This window comes from Panthera pardus, unplaced genomic scaffold (genome assembly GCF_024362965.1).
Source record: "Panthera pardus isolate Hobbes unplaced genomic scaffold, ASM2436296v1 HiC_scaffold_17, whole genome shotgun sequence".
In the NCBI taxonomy this organism is placed as follows: Eukaryota; Metazoa; Chordata; class Mammalia; order Carnivora; family Felidae; genus Panthera; species Panthera pardus.
This window is the reverse complement of record NW_026526732.1, coordinates 111,934,211-111,949,254: the sequence shown is the minus strand read 5'-3', so window position 1 is coordinate 111,949,254 and position 15,044 is coordinate 111,934,211.

The following is a 15,044-nucleotide window of genomic DNA, read 5'->3' as shown; positions in this document are numbered from 1 at the left end:
AGAGAGAGAGAAAGAAAGAAAGAAAAAAAGTTCCTTTTTTTTAATTAAAAAACAGGGGCTCCTGGGTGGCTCAGTCAGTTAAGCATCCAACTCTTGGTTTCAGCTCAGATCATGATCTCAGGGTTCCTGAATTTGAGCCCTGCATTGGGCTCTGTGCTGACAGTGCTGGGCCTGGTTGGGATTCTCTCTCCCGCTCTCTGGGCCCATCCCTCATTCAAGTTGTCTCTGTCTCTCTCAAAATAAATAAATAAACTTAAAAAAATGTTTTAAAAAATTAAAAATTAAAATAAATAATTTTGAAAAGATTTAGTGTTTCAAATATTTTCCAATTGAAATCTAGAAGTCAAGGAAATATCTGATTCATTAGAGAGCAAAAAACTGGGTGTTTCTTGCCAAAATATCTCAGAGTCCAGAATCATATAAAAGCCACTTGTTTAGAATCCCTACTTGGAAGGCAGGGCCGCTTTGCTATCAATTTCTAAGGCAGTTTGACATTCATTATTTCAAGTTTTACAACAGTCCTTTGAGTTAAGAATTGTTGACACACTCCCTATTGTATAAATGAGAAATCAAAACTCAGAGAAGAGCAATGAGATAGATATATATATATATATATACACACATATATAATGTAATAATATAAATGGCATATATTTATATATATAACATATATATTCAAATGGCCATTTCCTTTTTTTCCGTTTTCTTAATTATGCAAATAGTTCAGATAAAAACATAAAGAATGAAGAGTTTCTAACACAACTTACGTAGACAATAGCCTGAATACTAGAGATTCACTCCTTAAGGTAATTGGTAAGGACCTGGGAACTGGATTCGCACCTTGTGTGTGGCTGCTGGCCTCCCCACTTACTAGTTGGGTAACTTCAAGCAACTTACTTCAGTTTTCTACTATTAAGCTGCCAGGTCTATAAAATGGCAATAATCAGAACCCCTACTTCAAAGCACTGCTGTGAATATGAAGTGAGCGCACACATTTAAATTAATTGATATGTAAGAAACGCTCAATGAATCCAAGCCACTGAGTATGAAGAGCATATAAATATTGGACTAAAACAGGCCTGAAATATACATTTTAAAACATGGAGGATGAAACTCAAGAAATAAATATTTTTGAAGCATGTTAATAATATAACACAAAGATGAGAGAGCAGAACAAGATACATAGCCCTACATTCAATATCACTTTGTTGATAAACAATATAAATGGTTGAAGAAAACACTGGAAAGAGAACTCCAAAGTATTTGCAGTATTTGTTCCCTGGTGGGGAAATTATTGATGATATATTGATGAATAGTGATTTCCTATTTCAGTGGCCTCACCAGAAAAGATGAGCCTCTGGCAAATCAACTTACTCATTTAACCAGTGGAAATACTGCAAAGTAGCTCAAATTCATTGCCTCACACTTCAACAATGAGAAGGAGCAGGCAATGTGAAAGGAAGTGTGTGCTTAATTAGCGAACTCTGCAGAGCCCAGCATTACAAGGACACCATCCCACTCATGGAGGTTCTTCCTTGGCTTCTGTCTTATTAGTACTTCTGTCATCACTAGATATATAAAAACAAGAAATCAGGACTTGAGAACTAAAACATAATTTACAAGCACCTCATAGGACTTCTTCAACGTATGACTGAAAGAATACAGGTGCAACTATGTGACTGGACAAGGTCCAGCAACTGGCTAAAGGTACAGTCTGGTCAGGAGTCCATGTTTTGTGATCTGCAGGCCCTTGAATTTCCCCAAACACCCTTATGTCCAAGAGGAAGTACATTGACATATCCAGCCAAAATTGCCTTAACCAAATATTAATGAGGGAAAGGATGTAAGTTTCAGCATATGTACCCAAAGCAAGTATTTGAATCCAGAACAGCTTTTCAACAAATCATCAAAGTTCCTCTGCCTTTCTATTCAAATGAAAACTATATGCAATACAAACAAAAAAATCAACCCCGAAATCAAATCCCTTATGATGTAGGTTTTGCACAGGTAACAACAGCACTCTTATCTTTGAAGGTCACAAATATCCACAGTGTCATTCAGTCACCAAGAAATAGTAATGGAAAGAGGATAAATATTGCCTCATATAACAATTACAATTTTTTTCTGAAGGGCAAAGTAATATGTCTTGCATAATCTCAGAGATTTTTTTTTTATTAGAGAGGCAAGAACACCAAATCCCCTTTTCATGAATGCTTCACATAATAAAACTCGGGCTCATAGGCAGATAGGCAAGCCAATGTAGGCAGAATGATTAAGATCCATGACTATGAAGAGCTGAAAAGGAAGGCAGGCTTCTAGCAGTGAGGAGTAACAGAGTGATAATGAAAAAATAGGGATAGTGCCCTGGAAGGGAGAGGAAAAGGATTGGACACCTAATGGTTTTGGTCTCTGAAGCGAAAATCCATCTGCCCATAGATTTGATACACAGAGCCCACCCACATCAGACTGTGTGCTACCCAGAGGGAAGGCTCACTCTGCGTTTGAGCGGCCCCAGTTCTGAAATTCGAGCAGCAATTGAGAATTAATAGCTGCGAGAAAAGTTACCTGGGCATCTTGCGTGTCTTCCCAAGAAGAATCCACCTTCACAGCTTCCGAATTCTCTACCCAAGGCTGTTCAAGCTTAGAAAGAGAGACCTGAGCACTGGGAGTCTGATCAATTATATTAAAAGTGAACAAGTCCCCTTTCTGCCTTGAGAGCAAGCCACAGAAATACAGTTGATGTTGTCACCCGGCAATTCACCTCTTCATCAGAGAACGTGAAAATCTTCAAGAATGAAAGACGCCACTTGGAAGATGATGAGGAATAATAATGGCAAGCTGTACAGGTTGTCTAACTGGGCAGCATAAATAACAGTTGAAAGAAATAGACCTAAGAAAGTATTTTACACATTAAAAAAGAAATCGTAATTGCCTTCCATGCAAGATTGTTAAAGGCAGAAACTGGGACCATTTACAAAGCAATTAGGTGTTATCCTGGGGAAAACATAACATTAAAAAGATTATGGTCAATTGTTCAAAGCCTTTTCTTGTGTCCTGTAGGGTCCTGTGCTTTAAATGTCCCATTGAAGAGCTGACCTACCAGGGATATCTGGTGAGGTTCTCCAAGCCAAGACGCTGATGGCAAAGGACAGCTTCATTACAGTACAATAACAGCTCAACTTGGCTGCTTCTTACAGACCTGAAGTGCCCCCAATATAATTGGATAGTTTCCCCCCAACTGAATTCCAACATCATTGCCAGTCACTGACAGAGGACAAACTCAGCATTACACAGAAAGTCCAAGGACACATAAATTAGTTGAGGAGAGCTGCTTCTAAAACATGAAGGGTGAGGGAAGGTAAAGCAAGAAGACAGATGAACAGCTGAGACGTTCCCCTGCTTGCATCAACCTTGCAATCATCTGTTTTCCTCGGGGCACTCCTCTTTATCAGCTGAAGCCTCCTATTCCTTAGTTTTCTCACATTTCAGCCATTAAACAAAAATCAGGGGCTAGTGGTCACAATGCTTGCTGAGATGGCTCACCTGGGACTTTCCAACTGGAAACTCGAGCCATGAATTCCTCCCTTCTAGCAGGAATGCTGTAGTCGGTCCTCTTATTCCCTGGAGTGTGTGTCGGCATTGTTCGTTCTGTTATCCGCCCCACTTCCAACCCCTCCAGGTTTCCCTGAATTGCTTTTCTCTCCTGCCTTATCTTCTACTCATCTGCTGAGTCAACATGTGCTGCTGTTTTCCAAGAACTAAAATATCTGTATTCCGTGTACATTTGTTCTGGACGTGCCACCAAAGTGAAATTCTGTTGGATAGTACATGTTTAAGGTTATAACCAGCTCCAACCTTTGGGGCATGTCAGTTGGAACAGTGACAGCGAGTACAAATGGAAATTAATGCAGTACTGGCATGTAATTGTTCATTTTAGACCATGGTTGGAAAGATCAGAGTGTCAGGGGGAACCAAATAGATTTATCGGCACAGGTTTTATTAGTAGCTTCAGCTATGCCTTAATTACTCAATAGCAAAGACCTTTATAGCACAATGATGAAGAACAAACATCAGACTACTTGGATTTGAATCCCAGCTCCCTTTACCAGCTTTGTGACCTTGACCTTCAGCACATTATTCAACTTCTTACAGTCCCAGTCTTCCCATCTCTAGAATGGACATAATAATAGTATATTGTAGCAACAATTATGTGAGATAATCTTTTAAGAGCTTAGCACAATGCAAACACACAGCATCAAGAACTAAACAAAGGTTAGCTGTCTTCGGAAAGTATTAAAGAGAAAATGAGTGGAATTAAGGTTCATTTTTCTTAAGGGACATCCTAGAAAATTAGTGAAATCTCAGCAACATCCAAATTTCAAGGGCCAAGATTCTCAAATTTTAGCAAGCATCAGAATCATCTGGAGGGCTTGTTAAAACTCCAGTTGCCGGACCCCAGCCCCAGAGTATCTGATTCCGTAAGATTGGGGCGGGGCCTGAGAATCATTTCTAAGCAGTTGGAGGATGGTGCTGCTGGTCTGGGGACCACCTGACGAGAGGCATTCCTATACCCACAGGAGAGCTAGAGCGAGCTGATTAACTCTTAGGCACCTACCATGTGTCAGACACTCTGTACACCCACCACATTTGGTTCACTGAGAGGCATCGATCTTGCTCTCGAGATATAAAAGCCCATATTTCTAAGTCAGTCATAAATTTTGTCATTCAATCCTCAAAGGTTGGCTGGTACTGAGATATTTTCTTGGGCAAGAAAATTATTTTCACTTACATACATAGGATTTGAGTCAATCCTGCTCAATCACTATACCTAATAAACAGATTTCTTGATCTATTAGTATGCTTTGGAGGTTGAATAATATACTCTACCCAACCCTCCAAGATTCACATGCCAAAGGATATGTCATACCTAAATGAAAAAGGAACACGGGAAGGGAAGTAAGTGATAGGTCAGGAAATTAAATTCCTAATAAAAGTATCACTTTTCAATATTCTCTATTTTGGTATTAATCCAAATTTAGCTATAAGTAACATTCATTTCGTTATTAGTGAAATTTTAGTAAGAATATTAACTACTCTCTTTCTGATCATTATCAGCACTTAAAAAAAATACAAGCCACATAATAAAACAACATCACAACATGAACTGAAAGTTTAAATCTATGTTTTAAAATTTTCACAAGCACGTGGTAGAACGTGATTTGAAGAAAAGAAAAGTTTCTTTAAAATGGGAATGGGATAGGGGTGCCTGGGTGGCTCAGTCAGTTGGGCGGTCGACTTTGGCTCGGTCATGATCTCACGGTTCATGGGTTCGAGCCCTACATCAGGCTCTGTGCTGACAGCTCGGAGCCTGAAGCCTGCTTCAGATTCTTTGTCTCCCTCTCTCTCTTCCTCTCTCTCTCTCTCTCAAAAATAAATAAACATTAAAAAAATTAAAATGGAAATGGGATAAAGGCTCTTTTAAACCCTTGAAACTCCATGTTCAAGATGAAGAATGAGGACATTTCTACCTTTCATCTAAAATATTATTCAGAGTATAATTTTTGAAGTCAGTTAAATCAATAAATGCCATGCAAAACTCTGGTATGAACCAGGTGACCTCATTAATGCCAGCTTCACAGTTTAATGACACTCCATCATATTGAATGTTAAGGTGTAAAGTACAAATTAATCACGGCAATAGGAGTGTGTGGTCCCATTTTGTCTTGTTAGAATGCATTCCTTGACTACAGTTAATTTGACCTTCCTAGCAATACCAAATGAAACAACTTTTAAAATAAGTGTATAACAAGCCTCTATTGGGTGAAATTTAATACCTTCTTTCAAATCACTAGCAAGTACCTTCTAGAGCAAAGCTTCTTACAAAATGCTTTAGTTTCACTACTGCTCAAATAATAATAAATCAATTGCATATTTCTTCTAATTATCGGCACCTAAATCTTGATTTCCCCAATCTTCTTGAATGTTTCAATAACCAGGAACATGTTCAAAGAACTGTAATCTCACAAATAAAAATGTGATGTATGACTTAAGAGGAAAGCATTTCATCTCCATTTTAAATACATTCCTTATTTAAGATATTTCTAAAATACATAAATAATTATCAACTGATGAATGGATAAAGAAGATGTGGTTTATATATACAATGGAATACTACTTGGCAATGAGAAAGAATAAAATCATGTCATTTGCAGCAATGTGGATGGAACTGGAGGGTATTATGCTAAGTGAAATAAGTTACTCAGAGAAAGATAGATATCATATGTTTTCATTCATATGTGGATCTTGAGAAACTTAACAGAAGTCCATGGGGGAAGGGAAAGGGAAAAAAAGGTACAAACAGAGGGTGAGGGAGGCAAACCATAAGAGACTTAAATACAGAGAACAAACTGAGGGTTGATGGTGGGGGTGGGGGGCAGGGGGGAGAGGGGAAAGTAGGTGATGGGCATTGAGGAGGGCACCTGTTGGGATGAGTACTGGGTGTTGTATGTGAGCCAATCTGACAATAAACTATATTTAAAAAAATAGAAATAAATGATATTTTGAGAGGAAGATTTCTGTTGCTAGGAGTTTGAATATTTTTCTTTAGCCAAAGTGCAAACCAGAGCTCGTTTTTGCCTCTAAAAATGGGCAATAAATATTCTTCTATCTCATAAAACAAAGCCTAATTTTCATGACATGCCTTGGTTAGCCAGATTACCCCATTTAGCCTTTCAACACAGACATTTTCTAAAAGCTGAGACCACTGAGATAATAAGGAACAAAATGTGATGATGAAGATTTGCTGAAGGAATAAGGAATTCTAGGCACATCTGATGAGTCTGTTCACCAACAATTATGGGAGCCAGGCTCCCTACAGAAATAGCTATTCTCCAAGCTGTGTAATTATTGATCTGCAGATGCTGTACATGAGCTGACTTGGGGAAGAAGCACTAACTCCAAGCCCTCTCTGCTTAAACATCATCAACTGATCTTCTTCTACCCATCAGCCATTATTCTGGAGATACCAAAGGAAAAGAAAAAGACGTTGCCCACCCATCCTCACACCCTTGCCCCCCAACTCAACTCTGCTTTGCAATCTAGAGGGTTTGCAGTCTCCTGGGAGAGAACAGTCACGTGCATATTCTGTCCTTCTTTTCCTTTGCTGTCTCCTGCAGGTGCCCTGAACTCTAGCACGTTGGTTCTTTCAGGTTCTTGAATGCATCATGGTACCTCCCACCCCAGAGCCTGAGTACATGCTCTTCCCTGTCACTCGGAAAATGCTCTCTGCCTTGATCATGGTACATATTACTCAATCTTCAAGTTTCTTAACTCACATTGCTTTCTCAAGGAAGCCATCCCTAACCCCCTGTTCTATATCCTCAGAGCTCTGAGATTTTTCCTTTATAGCATGTAGCACAGTTGGTAACCATGCATTAGTAGAAATACTTGATCCATATCTACGCTGCCCACTTGTCAACATCCAATGTTCTTGGTTGCTTACCATGTGCCATGTAGAGTGTTGGGAATATAAGTGTGTTGGGAATTTGTGTTGGGAAACCAGACAGAGTCCCTATCCTCATGGAACATTCATCAGATAAAAATCAGAATAAATACTATGAAAGAAACACACAAGGTTTTATGCTTTGTGTTTATACCTAGGTGTTTATACCTATTTGATCTAATGGAGTCAGGGACACTGACGCATCAGAAATGAGATGGTGCTAACAGAAAATGTATTCCAGGGGCGCCTGGGTGGCTCAGTTGGTTAAGTGTCCAACTTCAGCTCAGGTCATGATCTCGCTGTCCGTGGGTTCGAGCCCCATTTTGGGCTCTGTGCTGCCAGCTCAGAGCCTGGAGCCTGCTTCGGATTCTGTGTCTCCCTCTCTCTCTGCCCCTTCCCTGCTCACGCTCTCTCTCTCTGTCTCTGAAAAATGAATAAACGTTAAAAAATTAAAAAAAAAAAAAGAAAGAAAATGTATTCCAGGCACAGGGAGAGGCCAGTGCAAAAAGGCCTGGAAGAGCTTCCTCCAAGAAAACCATCAGATAAGGCAAACAGAACTGGGACTTAGCAATGGGGAGAGGACTATGGGATAAAGATGAAGTGCTCAATTAGGCAATAAATCCCGTAGTCAAAGAAAGACTTGTTTTTACTCTGAACCAGATGGAAGAGTGAATTTTAGTACAATCAGGGAAGTGGTTTTGCTGAATGAGAAGAAGCATGAAGTGCAAAGAGCATGGATGGGAGAATGCAAGAGGTCATAAAGGGACCAGCCAAGAGAAAAAGGAGAGGTCATTAAGTCTACACATGGTGCCTTGTTACTCGGTTCTAAGACAACCACTCTTTAGCCGACGTTCTGGAATAGACAGGATACTGCAATCACCCATGAGGCACTGTCTGTTGTGTCAGCCTAACCACCTAAAACAATAAAGAACTTCCTTTATGCATTGGCATTAAAAAAGAAGTCTACACACATTGCCTTTGCAACTGGAGATTTCACAGAAAAAAACATATTGAGGTGCTAAGGTCCTTTTACAAACACACAAGTCCTCTTCATGCCCCCGTAAAACAACTCCATTGATATAAAAGACTGAAATGAGCAAAAATAAATGTTTACTGTCAGCTCGAGTCAAAGGTGTGTGTTCAGTGGTCTAGATCAAGGAATGGCCAGCCATGTGCTCAAGATCTTGGACTGCTGCATGCATGGGTACAGAACCAAGCCAGGGTGAAACCACAAGGCCTCTCCATAATGTGTGTGTGTGTGTGTGTGTGTGTGTGTGTGTGTGTGTGCGCACGCACACACACGTAATACAACCATTACCCAACCTTTTAGTTCTATGGCACCGGAGAGAGCTTTCTCAGTGGAAAGCCCAGGCAGTACAATTTTCAGCTGTCAGGATCCTACAGCACTAGATGGTTGATGCATGACTGGAGAAAAGTGCTCAGACAGCATCTTTCCACTACCCTCTTAGAATCAGTGACTGTAAAAAACTGAAGCCAAAGTAAAGGTTTTCTGTACTATGATGTTCTAGCCTAATATACCCTGGAAGACATAAATATTATAAACAAAAGCAAGGGAACGTAGGGGGAGTCAAGAAGTTTCCTTAGAAGAACGGGTCTGGATGTGGGATGCTAAAATTTTTTCTGAAGGCTGCCATAACAAATTACCCCAAATGGGGCCATTACTCTCTCACGTTTCAGGAGGTCAGAAGTCCAAAATCAAGGGGCCGGCCCCTTCTGGAGGCTCTGAGGGAGAAATGGCCCCATGCTTCTCTTTCTTAGCTGCTGATGGTTACCATCAACACCTGACTGTACTGTGCACGTCACAGCATCTGCACACAGCCTTCTTATAAGGACCCTCTAAATCCTGAATGGTTTCATCTAGAGGTCCTTAACTAATTACATCTACAAAAGACCCTATTTCCAAATACGGTCTCATTCCGAGTTTCCATGCAGACATGAACTTGGCACAACACGATTCAACCCACTCCAGATGCTATTCCTGCTGCATGACTCCCACACAGAGTTTCTCTAGGCTCCAAATGGCAAGGGAGGGGGTGCCTTTAGGTCTAGACTGGTAACTGAGCACTTTCTACTACAAGGTTAACAGAAACGATGCAGACATCTCTCTGTGTGTCTCCTCCATCATGGCTTTTGAAATGCTTCTTTGAAAGAGAACCCCCTGCGCTAATATGGTCCTTCACATAGTTTATCAGTACAACCTCAGGAAAATTAAACCATAAAGGCATTTCCCAAAAAGCACTTCGGGAATTTGAATGACGTCCACAAAAGTTCAAAAGCAAGAATAAATCCTGGTGTCTGTGCCTTCTCCATTCATGAGGCTTTTCGGCCGTTCAAAAACAAACAAACAAACAACAACAACAAAAAAAAAAAAAACGATGCCAAGCACAAAAAGATTGCTGGCCTAGATTTGGAAGTGTGAATGTGGAGAGCTTGGCTGTTGGCTTAGAAGAGTGGACATCACAAATGCTTACTGTTGCCTTCATTCAGGGAGGTGCTTTTTTTTTTTTTAACGTGGCTCAGTCTTTTCTGCCATTAGTGATGAGAGAAATACCTTTTGTTTAGCTCAGCCCAGGAAGAAGGGCCCCAGCCTCCCATCAGAATAGAGAGCACACAGATATAGCCCCAGGTGGCACAGACCCGACCTAATATAAAACTTAGGGCTTTACTGTTACAAAATATCAGAGAAGGCCACACGTTGGCTTCAAAAAAGAGAGGTCAAATTCTGTAGATCTTTCTTAGGCAACATTCCCTGATGCTCCATTATTCCCTTGGTTCCTTACAACGGATGGCAGGCTTCATTTATACGGCGTTACAGGAGAAGGAAATGGTACATGATACTAAAAGTCCCTGGATTACACTTGGAAACTGGATGGGAAAAAAAAAAAGAAACTGGATGAGACTCTGTAAACCTCCCTCCTCCTGTCTAGTATGGCTGTCAGCACAAGGAAATTTGGGGAAGCTTCCATTTTTAAAAGAGATATTAAGGAAGCACATGTTCCATTTGTCTTTGTTACATCCTTTTGTGGAACCATTTCATTCAGTTGGATTAAAGACTGCATTCACTACTGAAGAGTCAGGACTTGAAAGTCCTGTTGGTTTTCTGCTTTCTCTTCATTACCAACATCCCTCAGACTAATCTTTGACAAGACTGGTCACTATGTTATTTCAGAAATGCAGAAAATGAGAATTCTGAATCTCCATAGCCATGCACAGTGCTTTGCACAACTAGGCAATCTATAAGAATTGGTTGAAATAAAATGAGACAGAGACAGAAACCACCCTTCAGAAATTCACTGTTCAGATATTAGAATAAAATTGACAAGGGGCATCTGGGTGGCTCAGTCGGTTAAGCATCCGACTTCGGCTCAGGTCATGATCTCACAGTTCATGGGTTTGAGCATCGGACTCTGTACTGACAGCTGGGAGCCTGGAGTCTACTTCAGATTCTGTGTCTCCCTCTCTCTCTGCCCCTCCCCTGCTCACACTCTGTCTCTCTGTCTCACAAAAATAAATAAAATGTTAAAAAAAATTTAAGTTGACAGAAAGTGCCATGATGAATTTAGGATGGGGGAGTTCTAGCTCTTGATGCAAGAATACCATTTATCTTCTGGCACTATGATGGCCACACTGTTGTGTCCTTTGGACTGAAAAAGGTAGATATGTTCAAACTCTGGAATTATATAAATTACAGCCCAGATAGAAAAAAAAGAGAGAGAGAAGGCAACACTGGTCTATTTCACTTCAAAGCTGCACACTTTCAAAGCCACCTGACACATGTTGAATTTCTCCGTGTTATGATATGTCATTCTTTGGCCTCACAGGAAATTTGAGCCACCACATTGAGCAATCAATAAAAATCCTCTTTCTTTTCACAACGCCCAAGTAATATTTCCTAACTTTGTTTTGAGTCACTCAAAGCAAGCTTTTTACAATTCCTTTGATATGTGCTTCTTTGAAGAAACACCCTTGTGTTTCTGTTTCAAAAATCGAATGCCATTTTGAAATAGACTTCTAAAATTATGTTCTGGTAATCCTGGATTATAAGAAAAAGTATGCCGAGGTTCATGCAAGCTTCAGAAGAGATGGCATTTGGAAGATCACCAGGGTTTCATCCCAGTTAAGATAACAGAACACTGGTTTGGGGGAACCGGGAGAGGAATGTTCAATGTGTAAATCTAATCACAGTCTCTAGTAATAACTGCAGTCTGGCTTTGCAAGACCTAGATGCTAACACGCACTGCAACTGTGGTGGATAGTGGAAAATGATACTTTAAAAAACAATAAGAATAAAGACTTGACATTATCAGCTGTGTCACTGAGCTGATAATGTGGATATCTCCTCTTTGTAATTTTTTTTGAAAAAATTTTCCAGAATCTTAACAAAGCCGATACAATAAATGGACGTGTACCCACCACTTAGACTTAATATGAACATTTGATTCAGACCTTCGTTTTGTGAAAGATCAAAAGTACTATGGGTAGAACTGATCTCTTCTCTGACCCCTCCCCCACCCTATACCTCTCCCTCTATCCCCAGCATCAGTCACTAGCCCATATTGGTTGAGTATACAATTCATATTTGTACGTATTTGTAACTAATACATATTTGAAAACAATGGACAAATCATACATACAGTGTTGTTTTTCATTTACAGAAATGTTAACACATTTTATGCAACTTTCTACAATCTGCTTTTGTTTTTACTCAACCTCAGGTATTCTGAAATCCATCCGTATACATTATTCATATAGTTGATTCACTTTGCTGTGTTATATCCTGAATAAACAGTTTCTTTAATCCCTTTCCCAGCTTATGAGAATTTGAGGATTTCTTTTCCTTTTATAAATAATGCTGTCGTTTTCACAGTTATGTACCCTAGAGCTTTCCAGGACAAATATCCAGAAGCGGAGTGGTTGGGTCATGGTATCCATGCATTTTCAACTATAACAGACGTTGCCGTGATGCTCTACAAAGTGTTTGTTCCGTTTACACAATCACTAGCGTTGTATGAGGCTTCCCACGTTTTCTCCAGCACTTGATTTTCCGTACCTTTGCAATGTTGTACTGATTGGGTTTGAAATAAAATCTCGTTGTTTCATTTTGCTCCCATACGTTATGAATGAACTCAACCATCGTTTCATGTTTGTTGACTTTCCACATCCTCTTCCATGGCTACCTGTTCACATATTCCATCCATTTTCCTATTGGGTTGCTTATCTTTCCTTTCAGATTTGTAGCACATATTTATACATTCCTGGCTTCTGATTATCCATCTGTTGTATATATTACAAATATCTACTGTTGCTCATCTTTTAACTTTGTGGCATACTTTTTGAGCGGAAGTTTTTAATGTTTATAAAACGTATCAAATTTTGTCTTTAGAACTTCTCCAGCTATCTGGTTTAAAAAATTCTTTCTTACCCGCTGGTTGTAAATATATTTACTATATTTTATTCTAACATTTTTAATGTTTAGGACTTCGATGTATATTTAGGACCTTTATAAATTTTGTAAAATGTATTAATTTATATAAGTTTTAAATATGCATATTTTAATAAATAGTATATACTAATGTGTTTTACATTCAAATATTAATATATTTTTCAATGTTTGGGATTTTTATGTGTGTTAAAGTATTAAATGTATATTTAGACCACAAAGTTTATAGATTCTCTTCTTTCTTTATAACTTCTTGATCGTATCTGGTTAAACAAATTTTTTCCTAGCCTGTGGTCATGATATCTTACTACATTCTATTCTAACATTTAAAAAGCTTTTTCATTTGAATATAGTTGGCCCACCATGTTACATTCGTTTCAGATGTACAACATAGGGATTCAACTTCTCTGAGCTACCGTCCGTCACCACGCAACGATATTCCACATGCCACTGACTATATTCAGTCAAAAAAAAGGCTGTGCCTTTTACTCCTATGACTTACTTAGTCCATAACTGGGATCCTATATCCCCCTCTCCTGTTCACCCATTTTGTCTAGCCCCCTACCCACCCCCCGACCAGCAACTATGAGTTTGTTCTCTGTATTTATGAATTTGTTTTTGCTTTGTGTTTGTTTATTCATTTGTTTTGATTTTTAGCTTCCACATGTGAGTGAAATCATATGGTATTTGTCTTTCTCAGCCTGATTTATTTCACTTAGCATAATACCCTCTAGATCCATCCATGATTAAAAAATTAAAAGTAGAAATACCACAGGATCCAATAATCCCACTACTGGGTATTTACCCAAAGAAAATAAAAGCACTAATTCAAAAAGATATATGCACCCTATGCTTACTGCAGCATTAATCAAACATTTTTAATGTTATTTTATTTTTCTTTTTATCACGGAGAATCAAGTAGCTCAAATCCATTTACTGAAATGACAATGGTCCCTTATAGGCTTGGGTCTATCTGAAGGCTCTTCATCTGTTCTATTTTCTGGGACTAAAATATTAATGTAGATTCACTAACAGTCTTCTTCTACCATGATATTATGGCAGAAATATTTAACCATGCTCCTGAATGTAATAGGAATGCTTCTAAAGTTTTCCCATTAAACATGAGGCCACTGCTTTCTGAACATCCCTTCTAATCCTAATTTGTACAAAACATCACTGTAAACATGCTGACTCGTATTACCAGCTTTAGAAAACTGCTGTGTGGCTTTTTCCTTTAACCTATAAATTGGGTGGATTAGATTAATAAATTTGGGTGGGGAGATGTTAACTAGCCTTCCATTCCTAGTAGAAATCCTATTTTACTTTTTTCTTCTTTCTTTTAAACCTCTATATTTTGTGGTTGGCATTTTATTTAGGATTTCTGCATCTATCCATAAGTCATACAGTATGATGATTTTCTTTTATACATTGTCCTTAATCAATATTGTTATAAAATTTGTAATAACCTAAAAACAATAAGCTAGATATTTCTTCACTCTTCTTCCCTTTTCCAAGACAGGAAATATCTATTTGTTTAAAAATTCACCTACAAAACTTCCTGGGCCAGAACTCTTCATGGGGGAGATTTTTAACTGGTAAATTAGTTTTTTTGCCACGGATTATTTCATTTTTCTATTTCTTCTAGGGTTTTTTTTTGATATGTATTTCACTTATAAATGCCCATTTATCCAAATTTTCGATTTGTTCATATATTACATATTCATAGTACTTTCTTCTGATTTGTATATTCTCTTTTCTAGTCTCTTTTCAACCAGGAGACACAGATTCAGGCTAGGCTTTTTTTGAGGTCAGCATTTACATCCAGACAACCATTATTTCATCAAATACACATGGATTTGGAGAGGTCCAAAAAACCCAGCTAATACAACCACCTAAGCCCAGAAATCAAAATCAGAGTTAGTTTAAGTAGAGTTTAAATTTTTAATGAAAAATACTTTTCTATTATAGTTGTTGGTCTTTAGTTACATCATAATCTATATATTATCTATTTGCATAATATTTATATCAACATAAGCTTTTATAGGTAAACATATTTCAATAAAGTATTCTTATTTATAAGAA